At 36.6% G+C, this 12,097-nt stretch overlaps 1 non-coding gene and 1 pseudogene across 1 annotated transcript; both read left to right on the top strand.

Moving 5' to 3' along the window:
• Positions 1-635: 635 nt before the first annotated feature.
• On the top strand, positions 636-768 carry LOC126010099 (small nucleolar RNA SNORA51). The gene has a single exon (XR_007496235.1). It is a non-coding gene; the product is annotated as a small nucleolar RNA SNORA51 (small nucleolar RNA).
• Positions 769-6,008: 5,240 nt separating this feature from the next.
• LOC126008577 (uracil phosphoribosyltransferase homolog) lies at positions 6,009-10,176 on the top strand (annotated as a pseudogene).
• The last annotated feature ends 1,921 nt before the right edge of the window (positions 10,177-12,097 follow it).

The raw sequence follows: 12,097 nt of genomic DNA, 5'->3' as shown, positions 1-12,097 counted from the left end.
CTTTATTTTGGTGTGGAGATTACGGTTGATGTCTCCAATATTATTTTATTTTATTTTGTTTTGTCTTTCTCTTTCTTTTTGCACTTGAGTATGATTTGATTTCAGAACCGAGATTATTGTGTGGTGCCTGTTTTTATTGTTGTGGTGGTTATCGGTTATTTAATTCGATATTTTTTGTGTGTGTGTGTGTGTGTGTATTGTTGTGGTATTTTAATTACTTTTTTCACATCCTCTCTCAAACTGAGGTTGGAAGCCTCTAGACAGGACTCTGCCTATTTTCAGTATATTTGATTTTTGATTGAGAAGAGGACATATTAGGTGATGGGTATTCCCCTGATTTAATGTGAATATGTACCCAAAATACTACAGGGAAAGATATGTAAGCCATTATGGAAAAAAAAGAAAATTGTGTTTTTAATCAGAAACTTTCTTTGACTTACATGTATTATTATTATATTAATTATATTATATGTTATGTTATGTCACTATATTATGTTATATTAGTTTACCTTATTATGTTAATCAATTTTGTCCTTTAAATGAATTCTTACTTAAAAAAAAAAAAAAAAAAACAAAAAAAAAACAACTTTAGTTTGCCCTGAAGAAAAGAAAAAAATAAATAAAAGATAAAATAAGGCCTCCCAATTCTTACCACAGGCTGTGTTCTTTACACTGGCTGTATAGAAAGAGGAGGTACAGTAAAGGCACCCCATATACACCTCAACACAGGCCCCTTGCCGGGTATGTATTGTGAATTGGGGGACAAAAAAAAAAAAAGAGTTCCTTTCTCTCCACATCCCCGCCAACACTGTTTATTCTCATTCTTTGTGATGTGTGCCATTCTCTGGGGTGTGAGGTGGTATCTCATCGTTGTTTTGATTTGCATCTCCCTGATGATTAGTGATGTGGAACATTTTTTCATGTGTCTTTTGGCCATGTGTATTTCTTCTTTGTCAAAGTGTCTGTTCATTTCTTCTCCACATTTTTTGATGGGGTTAGATGTTTTCTTCTTGTAAAGTTCTGTCAGTGCCTTGTATATTTTGGAGATTAGCCCCTTATCTGATGGGTATTGGGTGAATAGTTTCTCCCACTCAGTGGGTGGCTCTTGTATCCTGGGCAATATTTCCTTTGAGGTGCAGAAGCTTCTCAGCTTAATATATTTCCATCTGTTAATCTCTGCTTTCACTTGCTTGGAGATGCCTCCTTCACCTCCTTGAAGATGCCTGTAATGTCCTGGAGTGTTTTGCCTATGTGCTGTTCTATATATCTTATGGTTTTGGGGCTAATATCGAGGTCTTTAATCCATTTAGATTTTACCTTCGTACATGATGTTAGCTGGGGGTCTAAGTTCAACTTTTTGCAAGTGGCTATCCAATTGTGCCAACACCACTTGTTGAAGAAGCTTTCCCTGCTCCATTTAGGATTTCCTGCTCCTTTATCAAAAATTAGGTGGTTGTATGTCTGGGGAACATTTTCTGAGTATTCAAGCCTATTCCACTGATCTGAGGTCCTATCCTTATTCCAATACCATGCTGTTTTGATAACTGTTGCTTTGTAGTACAGTTTAAGTTGGGGAAAGTAATTCCTCCCATATTCTTTTTCCCAATGATTGCTTTAGCTATTCGAGGGTGTTTATTGTTCCAAATGAATTTCAAAAGTGTCTGATCCACTTCTTTGAAGAATGTCATGGGTATCTTTAGAGGGATGGCATTAAATCTGTATAATGCCTTGGGGAGTATTGCCATTTTGATGATGTTAGTCCTGCCAATCCATGAGCAGGGTATGCATTTCCATTTCCATGTGTCCTCTCTTATTTCTTGGAGCAGAGTTTTATAGTTTTCTTTGTATAGGTCCTTCACATTTTTAGTCAAGTTGATTCCAAGATATTTGAGTTTGTGTGGCACTATTGTGAATGGGGTTGTTTTCTTAATGTCCATTTCATCCTTATTACTATTGGTGTATAGAAAGGCCATTGATTTTTGTGTGTTAATTTTGTAGCCTGCCACCTTGCTATATGAGTCTATTGTGTCTAGAAGCTTTTTGATAGAGTCTTTAGGGTTTTCTAAGTAGAGTATCATGTCATCTGCAAATAGTGAGAGCTTGACTTCTTCCTTTCCTATCTGGATTCCCTTGATATCCTTTTCTTGCCTAATCGCTATAGCAAGTACTTCCAGTGCTATGTTGAACGGGTGGTGCGAGAGGACAGCCTTGTCTTGTGCCAGAATTTAGAGGGAAGGGTTTCAGTTTTTCTCCATTGAGGATAATATTTGCCACTGGCTTGTGGTAGATGGCCTTCACTATATTGAGAAAGGTTCCCTCCATTCCCATCTTGCTGAGAGTTTTGATCAAGAATGGGTGTTGGACCTTATCAATTGCTTTCTCTGCATCTATTGATATGATCATGTGGTTTTTATTTTTCTTGTTATTGATGTTGTGTATTATGCTGATAGATTTATGGATGTTAAACCAGCCTTGCATTCCTGGGATGAAACCTACTTGATCGTGGTTGATGATCTTTTTAACGAGGCATTGAATCCTATTTGCCAGGATTGTGTTGAGGATCTTTGCATCTGCATTCATCAGTGATATTGGTCTGTAATTTTCTTTTTTGGTAGCGTCTCTGTCTGGTTTAGGTATCAAGGTGATGTTGTCTTCATAAAAGCTATTTGGAAGTGTTTCTGTTTGTTCAATTTCATGAAAGAGTCTTGCCAAGATTGGCAGTAGTTTCTCTTGGAAAGTTTGATAGAATTCATTAGTGAATCCATCTGGACCTGCCTGGGCTTTTGTTTTTCGGCAGACATTTGATTACTGTTTTAATTTCATCAATGGTGATGGGGGTGTTTAGATATGCTACATCCTCTTCCTTCAACCGTGGAAGATTATAAGAGTCCAAGAATTTATCCATTTCTTCCAGGTTCTCATTTTTAGTGGCGTAGAGTTTTACAAAGTAGTTTCTGATTACCCTTTGAATCTCTGTCATACCAGTAGTGATCTCTCCTTTTTCATTTCTGATACGAGTTATCAAGTTTCTCTCTCTCTCTTTCTTTGTTAGGTTTGCCAGTGGTCTATCAATCTTGTTTATTTTTTCAAAGAACCAACTTCTGCTTTCGTTGATCTTTCGGATTGTTTTTTGAGTTTCTACTTCATTGATTTCTGCTCTCAGCTTTGTTATTTCCTTCTGTCTTCCTATTCTTGGGTCGTTTTGTTGAGCATTTTCTAGTTTTATTAGCTGTGTCATTAAGCTACTTAGGTAAGCTCCTTCTTCCTTCCTGATGTGTGCTTGCAAAGCTATAAATTTTCCTCTCAGTACTGCTTTTGCTGTGTCCCATAAGTTCTGATAGTTTGTGTCTTTATTGTCATTTGTTTCCAGGAACCTTTTGATTTCCTCCTTGATTTCATCTCGGACCCACTGGTTATTGAGCATGAAGCTGTTTAACTTCCAGGTGTTAAAGTGTTTCTTCTGAGTCCCTTTGGAGTTCACAAATAATTTCAGAGCCTTGTGGTCAGTGAAGGTAGTCTGCAAAATTTCTATCCTCTTGATCTTATGGAGGTATGTTTTATGTGCCAGCATGTAGTCTATCCTGGAGAATGTCCCATGTACATTGGAGAAGAATGTGTATCCAGGTTTCTGGGGATGGAGTGTCCTATATATATCCACTAGGCCTCTTTCTTCCATTTCTCTCCTCAGGTCTAGTATATTCTTGTTGGGTTTCAGTCTGGTTGACCTATCCAGTGTTGACAAAGCCGTGTTAAGGTCCCCCACAATTATTGTGTTGTTGTTGATATTATTTTTCAGATTTGTCAACAGTAGTATTAAATATTTTGCTGGCCCCTGATTCGGTGCATATATTTTTAGGAGAGTGAATTCTTCCTGCTCTACGTACCCCTTGATTAATATAAAATGTCCATCTTTGTCCCTTACAACCTTCCTGAGTATAAAGTTTGCATTATCTGATATTAGTATGGCCACTCCAGCTTTTTATGGGTGTTGTTTGCTTGGATAATTTTTCTCCAGCCTTTTATTTTGAGTCTATGTTTGTTCTGACTATTCAGGTGCGTTTCTTGTAGGCAGCAGAAGGTTGGATTGAGTTTTTTGATCCATTTAGCCACTCTGTGTCTCTTAACTGGTGCATTTAGTCCATTGACGTTGAGAGAAAGAATTGTACTGGGATTTAACGCCATCTTTATTTCAAAATTTGGTGTGTCTTTTGGGTAGTCTTGTCTTTGATTAGGTCTTTCAGTTTTTCTCTTAAGACTGGTTTTGTGTCTGTGAAGTTTCTGAGCTGTTTTTTGTCTGTGAAGCCATGTATTCTTCCGTCAAACCGGAAAGTGAGTTTTGCTGGGTATAGTATTCTGGGTGAAGCATTCATTTCATTCAGTATTGTCACAATATCCCACCACTGCTTTCTGGCATTGAGTGTTTCTGGTGACAGGTCTGCTGTAAATCTCAGGGAAGCTTGCTTGAACGTGATTTCCCCTTTTGATCTTGCTGTTTTCAGAATTCTGTCTCTATCTGTGGGATTTGTCATTGTGACTAGGATGTGTCTTGGGGTGGTTTTTCTGGGGTCTCTTTTGGTTGGTACTCTTCGGGTATGCAGGATTTGATCACATATATTTTTTAGCTCTGGAAGTTTCTCTTTAATGATGTTCGTGACCTTTGATTCTTCCTGGAAATTTTCTTCCTGGGTCTCTGGGACTCCAATGATTCTTAAGTTGTTTCTGTTGATCTTATCATAGACTTCTATTTTCATCTGTTCCCATTCTTTGACTAATTTTTCCATTGTCTGCTCATTTGCTTTAAGTTTTTTGTCCAATCTCTCCTGCTGTATGGAATTGTTATGTATCTCATCTTCCACTGCACCAAGTCTATTCTCAGCTTCTGATACCCTGTCCCAGAGCTTATCCATTTTGTCATTCACTTCGTTTACTGACTTTTTCAGGCCTGTTAGTTGACATGTTATTTCAGTTTGGAGTTTTGTGATTTCTGTCTTCATATTTTCTTGGTTCTTATTAGTGTTCTGTTCAACTCGATCCATGGTTTCTTGGAGTCCGTTGAGCATCTTCCATATTGCTAATCTAAAGTCCTTATCTGAGAGGTTGATTAGTTGATTGGTCATTATCTGTTCCTCAGAATTGTCATCTTCATTCTTTATGTCTGATGCTGGCCTGCGTTGTTTCCCCATTGTCACACTTGTATTGTGGGTTTTTCTACGTGTTGTGGTGGTATTCATTGTCTATATGATGCAGGCAGCACACTCCTCTCGTGTGTGAAATTTCTTATGAGGCCCTGCCTCACCCTGACTTTGCCTCCTGTGGCTCCAGGTAAATTGATTTTGAGACCCCCTGCTTTAACCATTCATTTCTTTAACATTTTGGTAATAATTTAAAAGAAATCATCTTATCTGCTCTAGAGGCCTGGAACAATTTGTTACTCCTTAGAAATTTCCCCAACATTTTCAATAATTTGTGAGCCTAGAACTTTGAGTTTTTGTTTTGTTTTGGAGCCACACTTGGCATTGAGTCACAGCCTCCTCCATTTCACTCTTTTCTCTGAATATTTCCATAAACTGAAGCTATTTCTAAAAAAATCTCTTTAACACTGATTTTTGGTGTGTTTACCAATAATCACTTTGGTTTATAACCAGAGATGCCTAAGTTGACTCTATTTTTAATTATTTATTGAATTAATAAAAATTTATTAGTATTTATTAAATTTCCTTTTTTATTTTCTCAGGAGCTCTCTTTACTACCCACATTCAATGTCTCTATAGTAGTGGTGTGCTTCTAAAAGAAATTTCAGACAATAGAAAACAAAACAAAGATTAATAGTCTGTCAAAGGTTTTTTCCCCAAAATGAAGCAAATCAGTATGAAATATGTGAAAGTGTCGTTTTTTCTAGATTTTCATGTTTCACCATGGCAGGAGTTTCCCTTTTGAATAAATTTCTGATTACAGGGAATCCAGTTAACTACGTCAGGGAGTTGACAGGAGTCCCGATTCTTTGAGTCATGGCGCGTAACTCAGTGGGAGTCAATTCCACAGAGCATTCGTGTCAATGATCTCATTACTTTATGCCTCATGTCTGTGCTGTAGTTTTATGTACTAGAATTACTTCCCCTGATGTACAAAATTCCTGTCTCAGAAACATGGTTTTACGTTTTTCTACGTCACCTTTTCCTTGCATTTAGATTTGAATCACACAGTTTAGACTGGGTGTGTGGTTCTTATTAGTTCAAAAGGTTAAAAATGGCTCAGTTTTACCTGCACTTATTTGACACCTATAACATAATCAGTAACATATAAACAGTGTACTTTATTTGAAACTTTCCTGTATAAGATTTTTGGAGGAGATTAGGATATCACTGCAAGTATATAGGTCATGATGCCCTTCTGCTTTCAAAGACAAAGAGAATATTAATCATATTGACAGCCATTTTTTTTGCCAACCATTTTGGAAGTCAATATGATAAAAACAAAAGCTAGGTCGAAATTGACCTTTCATAAAACTGAACAATCCCACTTCTCAGAATATAGCCCAAGAGTCCAAAACACATGGCAGAAAACATATTCAGGGCCATAGTGATAGTGCAGTGGAGAGAGCATTAGCCTTACAGACATGTGATCCAGGTTAAGTGTCTTGCATCCCTTATGGTTTCTCTAGTACCCCTGGGAATGATTGTGGGCCAGAAGTAACCCCTTAACACTAACAGGTTTGGGTGTGACCCTCAAACCCTCCAGAAAAAGAAAAGAAAAAAGAAAAAAGCACTCTGTACTTCTATGTTCATTGCAGCACTATTTACAATAGCCAATACATGAAAATAGCCCAAATGCCCAAGAACATCTGATGGGATAAAGAAAGAATCTATGGTACATATACACAATGGAGTACTAGTTGTCAGTAAGAAAATATAAAGTCATGCAATTTTCTTTTCCATGGATTTACCTGGAGAGTATTGTGTTGAGTGAAGTAGAGGGATAGAGACATAATGATCTCTCTCATATGTAGGATATAAAAAATTTTCATAAGGGAATTACAAAGCCTCAAAGACAATAGAAAGGAAGAGCAGGACATTTGTTCTTCAGAAGGAAGTTTGTCAATAGATAGGGTTTTAGGGTGGAGGTGCAATAAATTAGGAAAGGGAACATGAGAACAGTTGTGGAGGAGAAAAGCACCTACCCTAGATGAAGGCAAGTGGACACTGGTGAAGGAATTGGTGTTGGAATATTGTTTGACTAAAATTTATAATGAGTAACTTTTTAATTATATAATTCATCATGATTAAATTAAAAATATATTCAGGGCCCAGAGAGATAGCACAGCGGTGTTTGCCTTGCAAGCAGCCGATCCAGGACCAAAGGTGGTTGGTTCGAATCCTGGTGTCCCATATGGTCCCCTGTGCCTGCCAGGAGCTATTTCTGAGCAGAAAGCCAGGAGTAACCCCTGAGCACCACCGGGTGTGACCCAAAAACTAAAATATATATATATATATATATATATATTCATATATGTAATATATATAAGAGAATAACATTGAGATACTAAAATTCAAAGAGTAAAAAAGAATGTGTTCCCTAAAATAGCTCTTCATTTCTAACAGAAATTCCTGGCTCTGTTTTCATGAGTGATCCCTTGTGGTGTTATAGGAGAACTTATGTAGTGCCATGAATTCTAACGAGGGACCATCACATACAAAGCAAGCACCTTACCTCTTTGTTCTATCTCTCTGGCCCCAAACAATATCTTTAATATTAATATTGTTCCCTTAAAAGAGTTGATTTTCACGGTGACTAAGGGATAATAAAAAAGCTATATTTTAAAAAAGCTATATAATTTTATTAAAATTCAATATCCATGGGTTTACCAAGTCAATTGTGTACAAAAGAATTGCACCATATAAGCTCTCCAGCTGTTCCCTAAAACTGTACAAATTGTACTAGGGAGGGGTCATGTCTGTCAAAATTAGATTTTCTTGATTGCTGGTCTAGCACTGCCTGGTAAGACTAAATCTGCCAAATAATAAGTTCAAGATTCATTTTTTCTCTCTCACATAATTTTATGAATATTAAACATCACAAGATTCAGAAGAAAGATTATTGTTGCCCTCCTGAAGTTACCCTAGCAGCATGAGATTTCTTTACCCCTCATAGAATTTTTTCCTGTGGCCACTATGTTGAAGTAATCTAACCTCCTCCCAATGACATCAGGATAAATGAGCCAGGTTTCTTAAAACTCAATGTCAAATATTCCACTGACTTTCATTATGTGTTATAGATATCTTTTTTTTCTCCAGGTCCTTCTATATTAAAATATATAGAAATTTGTCTCATTTTCACATTTCTGTTTATGATGCCTGATTACATCTGGAATCTAACCTGCTCACGATTTCTTTTGACTTTTAATCCTGCAAACCCTGACAATCTTCTTCTAAAAATCTTATTTTTATTATATTATTCCACACCATAAAGACTTGCAGATAATATTGAAGATAAACAACCAAACTCTAGAGTACAAAATACATCTTTCTCCCCAAACTCCTAACACCAAACTACTTCTCTAATAAGCTATCTTAATTTATTATTATTGTTATTATTATTGCAGTGTCAGTAATTGAATCCAGGGCCTCACATAGATAAAGGCAATTGCTCTGCTGATGAGCCACATCCCCAGCTGTGGACTCCATCAGTGGACTCCAACAGACCTTCATTACCTTGAGTTTTTTTGGGGGATAGGAGTGTTCCCAAGAAGGACTCAGGTGATTAGGGAGGCCCCTCCCAGCAATTTTCAACCAACGGAGCAATGATGGTTTTATTTTTGGGCCACACCCGGGTGCGCTCAGGGGTTACTCCTGGCTATGCGCTCAAAAATCACTCCTGGCTTGGGGGACCATAATGAATACTGGGAATTGAACCTGAGGTCCGTTCTAGGTCAGCCACGTGCAATGCACATGCCCTATTACTGTGCGATAGCTCCCACCCCCAACAGAATAATGTCACAAAGCAATCTGTTTAATGCGGATGCATTATAGGTCTGTGTTGTGCTAGAGATTGAACCTGGGTCAGTTGTGTGCAGGAAGTGTACTTTAACTCCCTATCCTATCTCTCTAATCCCTACCTCATACTTTTAAAAAATCTAATTTATTTTTAAATTTTTATTACTTTATTAAAACACCAAGGCTTATGAAGTTGCTCATAATGCATTTGCTTCTGCCATTCTATGTTCCATCACCAATCCTACCATCAGTGTCAATACCTAACGTTATTGCCCCCAGATTTCCTACCCATTCCTAAGCCTGTCCCTTTAGCAGGCACAAAATAATTTATTTTGTATTGATTTTTTTTTACAAGTGGTATGTGGCAAAGGGGCACATACTTAAGATCCACCAGCCAGATACTTCCTCTTATGTGACTGTGAACTCTTCTCAGCAGACCAGGATACAGTTTAAGCTGCTGCCTGTAAATAATTAGATCCTGGAGCTGCAAACCATCATTTGAGACAAAAATAAAATACAAATAGAAACAAGAAATATCACTTCACAATGTGGAAAAGACTATTAATCAAAACATAACAAACACATATTGGAGAGAATTTTGAGAGATGTTGGTCATCATTTCCATTGGTGTAGCTATTATGGAAAGCATGACAGCTAGAGAGGAAACTTCATAAGTTTTATGCAGATCCTTTGATCAGACTTGCTGTGGAAGAGGGATTAAATCAGCTGCCATATAAAGAATGCATGGTTCCCTCTCCAACAGGGTATGAATATGAAGGAGTGAAATTTGAAAAGGAATATTCTGTGGTCAACATAATGAGAAGTGATGAGGTAATAGAATGGTTTACAGAATTGCTGCCAATCTATAAAACTTGGAAAGATCCAGATTCAGAGTAATAAGGAGACCCAAAAAGCTAACGTATATTATTTCAAGTTTCCCTCATATATTTACAGGAGAAAAGTCCTTCTGATGTTCTAATTTTTGCCACTGGAAATACTGTAATTGAAGCTGTAATGGTCCTTATAGAACAGGGAGTTCAATCTATTCTCCACTCCTCATGGGGCCAAATCAATCATTCAAGAGATCACAATTTAGACTACTGAATTTCATCCTCTTACACCCACACATTTTGGACAGAAATGCTTTGGAATACATTATTTAAGGGAATTTAATGATTTTGTGTAATATTATAGTTCTGTTTTGAGTTTCTACCTGTTTTGTAAATTCCCTTTGAGAAATGACAGAGAAAATTGTGTTAAGGATGCTTTCTAATTTTTGGAAGTGAATATGGCAAGGAAATTATTTAAGTTTTACTTATTTTATTTGCTTATGTCTTGATTCTTGCCACAATCTTTAACAATGAAGTATACACACTTATAGAAAGTATTTTGGTAATATATTCATTTAAGCTTCTGAATGCTCAGTACATTGAATCTGTTATCTGACAGCTGAACTTCTCAGTTTGGAGGTTGCTTTTATCCACAAATAAAACCCAGTTGGGTCTGATACTTTGATCCACTATATTCTGCATTTTTAAATTGCTTTTATCAAGGAAGATTTTTATACTTAGTTATTGTTATTTCCCTCTTTTGCTTTCTGGTAGTATACATGCTTGTAAGATGGGTAGTATGAAAAAAGAAGGCCTCATGGAATTTTACATTTTCTTTTTTTTTATTTTTAATTATGAGAACAAAGATGCAAAGAAAGAGGACAAGGTAAAGTTACAGTGGAAGGACAATCACCCATAACATAATTCTCAGAAGAAGTCCCCTTGCTGATATCTTAACTTTGAACTTTCAGCCAAAGAACATTAAGATAAATAAAACAGAATCCATGTACAATTACTTTGTCCCTCAAGTCCTCAGATTGTAACACATTATAATATTTCTTAACAGCACACAAGGCAATCTAAAGCCATAAAACTTATGTAACTCTTTAACATTAGAGGCATAATATTTTTTTAAATATATTTTTTTATTTAAGTAACATGATCATATTTGAATTACAGTCATAACCAGAACACTACCCTTCACCAGTGCAATTTCAATAATGTCCTTATTCAATTGGTAAATCCAGGATATATGGTTAATTTTTCACTCAAATTATTAAGTTTTTTCTGGTTTACTTTCACCACTGCATTGTTGGTAGGTGCCTGGAAAAAACACAACACAATGGATGGTGAGGCATTTCCAACAACTAGACGGATATCTTATAATTTAAATGAATCAAACCAAGAATGTCTGGATATTAACAAGGGGTTAATTACTCTTCATAGCAGTAATGCCTTGGGAAATTACTTATGGTGGCTTTTTTCCTGAGATTTGGATAGAAGAATGGCTTCCTATGTTCTTGTGCGCCATAAATAAACTAACTGGTTCATTTAATAAATTAACTACTTCATAAAAAATAAAAAATAAATAAAACTAAGTGATAATGGACTTATCAACAAAACTACAGCAAAATAAAATATGTGAAAATAGTTATATCTTGCAGTGGGTTTATTAAGTCATTGTGTAAAGGTTTAATAGGCTATTTGTTGTTAATTTATCATTCTGTTATTGTTTTTTTTTTGTTTGTTTGTTTCGTTTTTTTTTTTTTTGTGGTTTTTGGGTCACACCCGGCAGTGCTCAGGGGTTCTTCCTGGCTCCAGGCTCAGAAATTGCTCCTGGCAGGCACGGGGGACCATATGGGACGCCAGGATTCGAACCGATGTCCTCCTGCATGAAAGGCAAACACCTTATCTCCATGCTATCTCTCTGGCCCCTGTTATTGGGTTTGTTAACTTTAGGTACTTCTATAGTATTTTTGTCATTTAATTTGGTGTCAGTATTAAAAAATTTGGAGGTGTTGTATGGCTGTGAATGTGCCCAAGTAGTCCAAGATTTTCAAATTTTGTGTCTGACATGGTGGAGGCTGTGGGACTTGATTAAAGCTGCCAGAGCTCTGAAAAAGCAGGGAGAGGGTGCCCACACTCACATTTACAAAATCCTGATGATATCAGCACCAATACCAACATATATGGAGTTTAATTAATTAGGATTCTCTGCAGAAATCAATGGTAAAGCAGTGAAGTTGGGCCACTGGTGTGGTAGTGTTTGTGGGTTAT

The sequence above is a fragment of the Suncus etruscus genome, chromosome 5 (assembly GCF_024139225.1).
Source record: "Suncus etruscus isolate mSunEtr1 chromosome 5, mSunEtr1.pri.cur, whole genome shotgun sequence".
Classification (NCBI taxonomy): Eukaryota; Metazoa; Chordata; class Mammalia; order Eulipotyphla; family Soricidae; genus Suncus; species Suncus etruscus.
Note: the sequence above shows the minus strand (reverse complement) of the source record. Positions and strands in the feature narration are given on the sequence as shown.